A 10,212-nucleotide genomic window follows, 5' to 3' on the forward strand; every position below is an offset into this window, starting at 1 on the left:
TTCAATGTAAAAAAGAGACTTGTTGCTGCAACATTTTTACCTGTGCTGGACTATGGGGATTTTTTTGTACATGTGTGCCCCTGCCCAGGCATTGCATGTGATTGTCACAGCTTATCATGCATCACTCAGGTTCATCACTAACTGTAAAGCCCTGACCCACCACTGTGAGCTTTATGCTCGTATAGGATGGCCTTGTTTAGCAACACACAGGTGCAGGTATATTTTCATATACAAGGTGATTCTCGGGTTGCTTTCATCATATCTTTGTTCTTTTCTTTATAGAAAGTGTGATGGACAATATTCGCTGCTTTCAGTGGACATTTATATTTTAACTGTACCAAATGTTCGTACTGAACAAGAGAAAAGGGCGTTTGGATACTCAGCACCCTGTGAATGTTTTAAAACTCAAAGATCTGATCTCTTTGAATGCTTTAAAATCCATTTTGAAAGACCTGGGGCTCGTTGCACAAAAGTAGGATTAAGACATCCAGGATAAGTGACTGAGCTGAGCTCAATGCATCCAAAACAAGAGCGTCCAGGCTTAATTGGTTGCACAAAGACCAAGCCAGGATGAGCAGACACAGATTCATCAAGCCAGGTGAAACTAAACCTGGATAAGTGCGCGCTCACGGCTCCCTCAAATAGACCCAGCCACCGATCACAGATTCACTGATTCACCATGGCAAGTAGAGCGGCTTACTTTTCCCCGTCAGAGGCAGAAATTCTCATCGAGGCATACGAGGAGGTAAAAGACATAATTAAAAAGAAAGGCAACACCGCCACAGTGATAAAGCAAAGAGAAAAAACATGGCAAAGTATTGCTGACCTCCTGAATGCGTAAGTAGTGCACATCTCCAAAAACGCAGTTGTACTCTGATTATTAATCAGTTGAATTTTTAATTGAAGTGGACTGCAGATTAGAGTGAAATTGTGTAAATGTAACTCCATCAGACTGTAAGATTGTATAACTCTTTAATAAATAGATGAGCTAATAATAATAATAATAATAATAATAATAATTCATTTATATAGCGCCTTTCAAAGGACCCAAGGTTGCTTGCTCATTGACTTCATTGAATTTCCTTTTAGGATGAATAAAGTTTCTTTTTTGGTGTGTGTGTGTGTGTGTGTGTGTGTTAAAAGGTCAAACGGAATTTTCCTTTCTGCTGTGACAATGGCGTGCCCATTCTTGCGGGATGCGGTGGATGAGGAAGCACTTTTGCTCAGGACAGCCTTCAGACGAGAGAGGGTCTTCAGGGACCGGTTGGACCCACTGGCCTTCCCTGATGACCATCTATATGAAAGGTACAGGTTTGGTCTGGGTCCCAGGATTAAACACTGCACAGCACGGAGCCATGCACTGTGGAGTACATGGTTTGTGTGGCCTTGTACTTTTTTGCAAGTGGAGGCTCCCTGTACTCAGTGGGGATGCAGAACAGCTAAACAAGACTCTGTGACATCAAAGGAGTTCTGTAGGACTGCAGGTAAGAGAATCTACAAATTGCAGGACACACACATGATAAAGGAGGATAAAATCCCCCTCAGGTGCCCATGAGGCGGCTTTTGTGAATAGGAAATCCTTTCACAGCATTAATGTTCAGGTGAACATAACTTTTTGATCTTGTCAATTGATGAACACGGTACTTTGCTTGTGATGTGCATTAATAGTCCTCATCCTATGATTTCAGATGGTCTGCAATGCTGACTGTCTGATCAGCAATGTTGTAGCAAAATGGCCTGGCTCAGTCCATGACTCCAGAGTCTTTTGGAGTTGTGTGGCTCACGAGGTGAGCCACACAACTCCTGTTAATAACCACTTTTTACATCATGGCTGTGTCAAGAATGTCACTCTGTTTATGAAGTTGTAATGATGAGATTTTGTGTTGACAAGTGAATTCTCTGTGTTGCCTGTCAGCCTTTTCTCCTGACACCATTCACAGACCCCCAGGAAGCACAGCAGGCCTACAACCATGCCCATGCCAGGACCAGGGCCAGAGTTGAAATGACCTCTGGCCTCCTGAAGGCACGCTTTCAGTGCCTTCACAAATGAAGGGTCAGCCTTTTGAGGGCATGTGACATTACTGTGGCTTGTACTGTTCTCCACAATGTGGCCTGCCTGAGGAAGGAGAGGGCCCCCAAGAGTGCCAGCAGCCACCCTGCAATTTCCCTGATGATGTCAGCGGTCGGCTGGTGAGGGACCAATATGTGTTAAATTATTTTAGTTAATATGCATGCTTTAAATTTAAGTTAAATATGTCCTGCAGAGAAATTTTTTTAAAATTTTAAATTGATTTGGCCTCTGATGTTTGTGCTGTATACTGTGTATACAAGCTTGCAGGGAGGCTACTGCATCCATTCATTTGACGTGTAAGGATTTGTCCTGCATTTATTTCACTGTGCATTATATTGTATTTTATATACCGACCTTTGAATGTGTATTCATCCTTGTTGTATATTATTCTTTGATTCTTTGATCAAAAAATGTTTTTTTCAAAATGAATGAATGAATTAATGATCACAAACATTTAAATAATGACAGTGGGTCTAGTTCTGTGATAACAATGTGTAGTGGGCAGTGGAATAACTATTGGTTTTTCCGTTTGTGGTGACTGCTGACTGTGATAAGGGATAAGATTAAATAGATCTTGGAACTTAGCCTGGTCTGGAGCAGGCTAGCTCCACAGAATAAATCTCCATGGTAACTTGAGTTAAGCCAGAATAACCAAGATATCCCGGCTTAATCCCTTATCCTAGTTTTGTGCAATGGGCCCCGGGACACTGAATCATTGGGGTGTTGAGGTGTCTGTGTGGCTTGTATCTGATTGAATTTGACCTGTTCATCGTTTGTGCTGCTGCCTGTCTTGCCCAGGACTCCCTTGAAAAATAGTTTTTTAATCTCACTGGTAAATAAAGGTTTAATAATAATTGAATGCACTGAATGAGATGTTTGTTTTTGTAAAAGTTGTCTGGTCTGGTGGCTTTAAATAGGCGGTGGCCATGAAGGAGCTGTCAATCAAAACATGATCTGCCATAATATCATAGTCTTAAGAAATGGTCTGAACAGAAACTGTTTCAGAACCAGGTTTTAAAGTTAGTTAAGAACGTTCAGTTTGGCCGATATTTCACGCGTCTACAAAGATCGTTGACATCACACATACAGTTTTACTATAGTAAGCCACATTTCCAGAGGCTTTAAGGCTTTTTCAGACACCTAACATAAATGTCCCCTGCGCACAGGATATCTTGTAATCTAATTGGCAGATTTCCTTGAAACTTGCTGAGCACATTGGATTTTCCAAGGGAATTTTGATTCTAACAACCGTATGGCGTTTCCTCAACACATTTCATTTCATCCCTAGCACTGCTAAGGCTTTAAAAAAAAAATCAAAAGTTGTCAGTTTTTGTTCTGTGCCACTCTTTTCGACAGCACCGTGAAAATTGAAGCCTTTAGGTGCTGCTAAGCAAGTTTAGCCAGCCGCTTTTAATGAGCTCTATGGCTGCAGACTAGACGCTATACTGTACTGTTGGATAATCCAAATGTATTGTTTTCACATCATCTGTGTGTTTTTGAAATATCAACTTTTATCTGCCACTGATCAGAGGCATCAGTTCCACGAAGCAGCAGCAGCAGATGCCGCTGGTTAATGTCGCAACGCTCTTCTTTCGCTCCTGTTCCATTTATTTGCTCTGTACGGTAAACAATGATTGCTGTCTGGCTGCCCTGTGTGAGGCAAATCAGCTCTCATGCAGTCTGATGAAAAGTGACATAAATAGATTTGGTCTGAAAGGTTTCCTTTCCCGTGATTAAGAGCCTCATAGGATGCAGCGAGAATCCTGATTCAAATAAATTTGCTTTCCATATGCAAACCAGCCACAAAACAAACTCATCAATTTCACATCAGCTTTCATTTAGCTTAATGGCTGGCCCATTAACAAAAACCAATCACCTCCCTCCTGGTTCTCCCTCGCCGCTGTGTTTCTTTGAGTTGTCAGAGTACATGGAATCATATTCACACGCATGAATGTGCACTCGCTGACTTTACTTACCAAGCAGCTCTGTATTTGTTGTGGCACCAGATGGTAGAGATTGTTACCAACCACTTGGTGAGGAATTTATTGCACATGTCTCAGAGTCTGGTACATCTCAGTGCATTTCAGTAGTGTTGCACCTCAGAGACTGGGGGGCAGCGAGCGAGCTATGCTCAAGAGAGAAGGAGGCCGGCATGAATAAACACGTTTTTTTTAACGCAATCTAAAAGACGTTAACAGCACTGCTCCTGATGGAGTTGTAGCCTGTAAGCTGCAGGATTGCTCTGTGCTGAAATTGCTCCTGTCTTCACTTCCTTTAGTTGCCCGAGTGTTGCAGGAATAAAAAGATGGAGGGCTGCTGATTGTGTGATGTGACAGCCATCTTTACTGTTTGTTTTACAGATGGTTTTATTGTATTTTTGCCTCTATTGGACATATAATGGTAAGTGTAACAGGAAATACAGGGAGAGAGATTGCAATGTGTGGCTTTTAAAACACCACAAGCCATCCTGTCTGCGCACGGAGCACAAGAAGAGTTACAGTGGCTGAGTGTCGCGTGCAGCTTAAAGCTGTGTTACTATAAATCAGAGCTGACACTTTTTCACTCCCTTTTGCAGATGGAAAATGTATCAAGGCGGACAAGAGACTGAGTTTTATTACTTAATCCAACTGTGTAACTGTAAGGCATGCTCTTTGATGGTGTACAGTAAACAACCATGTCTCCTGAAAAGTCTTCATTTGCTGCTAATTTACAACAGCTTTTAAGAGAAACTGAAAGACATCTGGTTTACAGTTGGTTTTAATGAAACTAATTAAGAGAACATTTTTAATGAATGTATCTACAGACTGTTTATATTGAACATATGTTCAATAAGATTTGTTATGCATATCCAGTAAAACTATGACAGACATTTTCATGGTTCTGTTTAGGTAAGTCTAAGCAGGTTTTGGAAAATGTGTGTATAACTCTTCAACCTTTTTCAGCCCAAGGACCCTTTGGACGATAGACAAATGGAACAGGGACCCCCACGTGTAATTCATTTTTATTTTAAATGTGTCACATTTTAACTTTTATATTTACATTATTCACCTTTTATTTTTACCTTATTAACTGTGGCAAATGTATCCATTATGTTTCACTTATCATACTGGTCACATTATGCTAGTATCATATCATTTTTGTCACAAATCATGAATTCTCACAAATTATTTTGACAAGGATTGGCGGACCCCTTGCAGTACCTCTGCAGACCCCCTAGGGGTTGCAGACCCCTGGTTAAAGTCTTTTCCCAACCATAACTGAAGTATTTTTGTAGTTTATCTAACCAGACACTTGGCTTGGAATTTGAATGCTGTATCCACATGCTGTGCTACAGGATGCAGTATAAGGGTCAACTACAAGTATTTGCTTAGTTAAACTGGACATTTAAAGACATCATTAAGCCCTAATTTGCATTTAGTTTTATTGTTTTGTTGAGTTTCTACCACAAGCAAAGTACTACTAGTCAAATCAAATCAAATCAGATTTTATTTGTATAGCCCAAAGTCACAAAGTACATTTGCCTCAGAGGGCTTTACAATCTGTACAGGGAGTGACACCCTCTGTCCTTAGACCCTCGGTTCCAGTGAGGAAAAACTTGCCCACAAAAAACCTTTAACAGGGAAAAAAGGTGGAAGAAACCTCAGGAATAGCCACAGAGGAGGGATCCCTCTCCCAGGATGGACAGACGTGCAATGGATGTCACGTGTACAGGACAAATCAACACAAACATATTGTACAATTACAATGAATGATAAAATGACAATGAATTACAATGAATGATAAAATGATTACAGTAGCAGTGGAACCTGTGATAGAGATAGAGAGACACAGATGCACAGCAGCAGCAAATCATGAACTAACTATAAACTGTAATGGAGATATGGTAACAATAAAGACAGTAATATTATATGTAGTGGACGTCGACAGCAGCAGCCACGATCCATCAGAACCTGCTGGACGACAGAGCACAGAAACTCCAGGGAAGAAGTTTAGTTAGTGACATGCATTAATGAGACATGTATGTTTACATATGGTTTACAGAGAGAGAGAGGGGGGGGGTTTCGGTAAGGGAGATGTGACTGCATCTTCAACCAATACCGTGCCTGGCTAGGCATAACCCTGGGTGGGGGGTGGAGTCCCCCGGCAGTCTAATACTATGATACTATGGCAGCATAACTAAGGGATGACCTGAGCCAGCCCTAACTATAAGCTTTATCAAAAAGGAAGGTCTCAAGTCTACTCTTAAAGGTGTTGACGGTGTCTGCCTTCTGAACCTAGTATCTTGGGAGTGTTTCTTACCTGAGTGCCTGAAGAACCTCCCCCCTGCAGTAAATTGGCATATCGGTGGCCAGGTAGCAATCACCTTCAATGCAGACAAAAGAGGAATCATATGAAAGTAGATTAGTGCCATATATCTGAAGAAGAGCAGACTATGATTTGCACTTGTAAAACCCGTAATTCGCAACTTGTGAATGCGCATCTCGCAACTTGTGAACGCGCATCTCAGAGTTTGTAAGTGTAACTTCAGATCCACACATCTGCAAAAAGCAAACTGCAAGCATATTTCACAACTTGTGAAAGCGCATCTTCGAATTTGCACTTGTAACTTCAGATCTGCAAAGCTGCACAACATGATTTGCATGCGCAGGTTCCTATTTGCTCGCTCAGTTGCGTCATCCTTCTCACGTGATTTTTGGCACGATTCACTCGGATGGATTTGAAGGAAACGATTTGCGCGCAGAGACCAGGAATGCCTGTTCTACCACTCTTGTCCAAGAGGTGGCAGTGTGGTTATTGGATAATATATCAATAAACGGCTCAGTGGTGGTGGTGGGTGGCTGGCCATAGACATATATACATAGACGCCACATTGAGCGGGTTGGTCGTTGGTCGCGATACGTAAACGGCGCCGCCGATTGATTGATATTGGTTCGGGCAGATCTGCCCGTAAACTAATACAAGGAAATGGACTGAACTTCATAAAGCGCCTTTCTACAAAGTTCTTTAAGTTAATGTTAAACAAACAATTAAACAGCTACTAATGTGTGTAACACTGTTACTGTGATGATAAATATTGAAATATTTATATATAACATTTAATCTGTGTCTATAATAACCACATCCTGAATGTAGAGTGACATGAGGTTTTCTGAATAGAGCAACACCACAACACACATATATATATAATATTATATATATATATATATATATATTATATAATATATATATATATATATATATGTGTGTGTGTGTGTGTTGTGGTGTGTGTGTGTGTGTGTGTGTGTGTTATGTATGTATGTATGTATCTTATGTATATATATATATATTATATATATATATATATATTTATTATATCTATGTGTGTGTGTGTGTGTGTTGTGTGTGTGTGTGTGTGCTCTTTATTCGAAAAACCCTCATGTCACCTCTACTTTCAGGATGTGGTTATTATAGACACAGATTAATGTTATATATAAATATTTCAATATTTTCATCACAGTAACAGTGTTACACACATAGTAGCTGTAACACTGTAAACCACACACAAAAATACATACGTTGGTTTGGTGCTTACATAAGGAGTAAACCATTTCTAATCATCACTTTAAAGTTACATACGTTGTTTTTGGTGGCCTGTTTGTTTCCCAGATATATTAGTGTGTGTGTAATGTGTATAAGAGACCTTAACTTAAAGAACTTTGTAGAAAGGCGCTTTAGAAGTTCAGTCCTTTCCTTGTATTAGTTTACGGGCAGATCTGCCCGAACCAATATCAATCAATCGGCGGCGCCGTTTACGTATCGCGACAACGACCAACCCGCTCAATGTGGCGTTATTGTATATATGTCTATGGCCAGCCACCCACCACCACCACTGAGCCGTTTATTGATATATTATCCAATAACCACACTGCCACCTCTTGGACAAGAGTGGTAGAACAGGCATTCCTGGTCTCTGCGCGCAAATCGTTTCCTTCAAATCCATCCGAGTGAATCGTGCCAAAAATCACGTGAGAAGGATGACGCAACTGAGCGAGCAAATAGGAACCTGCGCATGCAAATCATGTTGTGCAGCTTTGCAGATCTGAAGTTACAAGTGCAAATTCGAAGATGCGCTTTCACAAGTTGTGAAATATGCTTGCAGTTTGCTTTTTGCAGATGTGTGGATCTGAAGTTACACTTACAAACTCTGAGATGCGCGTTCACAAGTTGCGAGATGCGCATTCACAAGTTGCGAATTACGGGTTTTACAAGTGCAAATCATAGTCTGCTCTTCTTCAGATATATGGCACTAATCTACTTTCATAGAATCAGAGCAGGACTGGGGAGCACTGGCAAGAGGCGAACAAAGAGGGCAGAGAGGGAAAGGACCCCAGACGGAAAGGGGTCAGCAGAAGACACGCTGGCTGAGCAGATTGCCGCATCTGTGCATGAAGAGGAAAGCAGAAAACATTTCAGACTTGGATGCCCTGTTGTGTGGGTAGAACTGGTGCCTCTGGTACCCTGTGTTTTCTCCCTTGCCTGAGGCAACTCCAGAGCCGGCTCGCCAGTGTATCTAGCGTGCAGCTAACAGCTGATTGCAGCAACAACACGGACAGAACCCCCTGGAACTAAAGTGGAGTACAGACTGTAAAGACTGACCCCTCCACCACCCCCATTTTGACTGTTTTAACAAAGCCTCTGTATTAATAAACTGCCTTTTACTGAACTTTGGCTGACTCTTTCTGCATGCTTGTGTACCTGAGATTAAAGAAACCTGTGACAAAAGCACTTAATTTTTTTTGTCTATCTGTGCAACCATCGTCTACTGTCACACTCTAAGAAATGATTCATGGGGTTAGTAGGTATAGCTCAAAATTAAGAGCTTTCAGCAAAAAAAAAAAAAAAAAAAACGTTTGTTACCTATACACATAATGAGTTGAGTTGATAAGATAGAATTATTAGACTTTTAGCTACTTGGTGATTCAGCCATAACTTTAATCTTTAAGTTTTATCTTATGGTGGCAGCCAAATGGTGTTAATTGGCTCTGAATTTCTATAGCAGTAGTTTTAACTTTGCAAAGATAAAACAAACCTCTTTTAAATTTAAAACTGTTGTAGTGTCAATGATGCAGCTCAAGTAAATATTTTTTCCATAAGGCAGTAGTATGTGTTATTTTGGAGTACAGTGAATTGCATACATTAACATGTTGTGCATATTTGTGCCTTTTGTTTTGTATATAGATTAACAAAGAATTCAGGAGGATCACAACTGTTAGTCTGCAGACAACATTCCTGGCAAAACTGGACCAGTACTCCCTGAAAGTCCCTGCTGTCCTCAAGAGGGGGGGGCTATTGTTAGTGCCGTGCTGTTCAGTGTAACTGGAGAGCGAATAATGGACCTAAATTTTACAGGTGGCCAGAAAAGCTATTTAAAATTAATGGTAAGATTGTTTATTGTCTCCTAGATGTATTAAAGGTAGCTGTTTACAGCTCTAATTTGTTATAAGGGAATAACATGTCAGATAATAATAACAAAATAGGCAAAAATATAAATTAAAACTAAATAACTGATGTAATTTTGAATAATTATCAGCAACCCATCTTCCTGGAGGAGTTCCTGTGAATAAGAAAAATTATTTTGGAGGCTACTGTTTCTGGTAACTGTTTCATTATAAAGCTGGAATTTCAATGTGTCATTTATTCTGACTTAGATAAATAAGTTAATAGTACTAAAAAAAATAAATATGGTAACAATGTGCATAGACATTTCTAAATAGAATCAAAGGAAAAGAAATAGGTGACATAACTAAAAGGAGTCATTTTTTACACAAAGAAAATTAAGTTGGTTCAACTTTAATTAAACTTGTAAAGGACAAAACAAATCATGTTGCCTGTACTAAAGTAAATGAGTTTGCCTAACTAGATAAACCTTGTGGCACTGACTCAATTATGGCTAAGTTGAAACATTTTAAAAAAAAAATCTATGCAAATTGTTACATCTTTTTTTTTTTATGTTGAGCCAGCACATTATTTTGTATAGTGCATGAGCTTTTGGTAGTGACTCAAAGAATCGGTTGAAATGAGCTTCCTCTGTAGGGCGCTAGGCCTTGGAGATAGGGTTAGGAGGCTGCTGCTGCTGAGGTGGTTCGGGCAGATTCACCCTA

The 10,212-nt window shown here is 40.2% G+C and overlaps 1 pseudogene; it reads left to right on the top strand.

Moving 5' to 3' along the window:
• The first annotated feature begins 1,174 nt into the window (after positions 1 to 1,174).
• LOC109141321 (uncharacterized) lies at positions 1,175 to 2,050 on the top strand (annotated as a pseudogene).
• The last annotated feature ends 8,162 nt before the right edge of the window (positions 2,051 to 10,212 follow it).

The sequence above is a fragment of the Larimichthys crocea genome, chromosome XVI (assembly GCF_000972845.2).
Source record: "Larimichthys crocea isolate SSNF chromosome XVI, L_crocea_2.0, whole genome shotgun sequence".
In the NCBI taxonomy this organism is placed as follows: Eukaryota; Metazoa; Chordata; class Actinopteri; family Sciaenidae; genus Larimichthys; species Larimichthys crocea.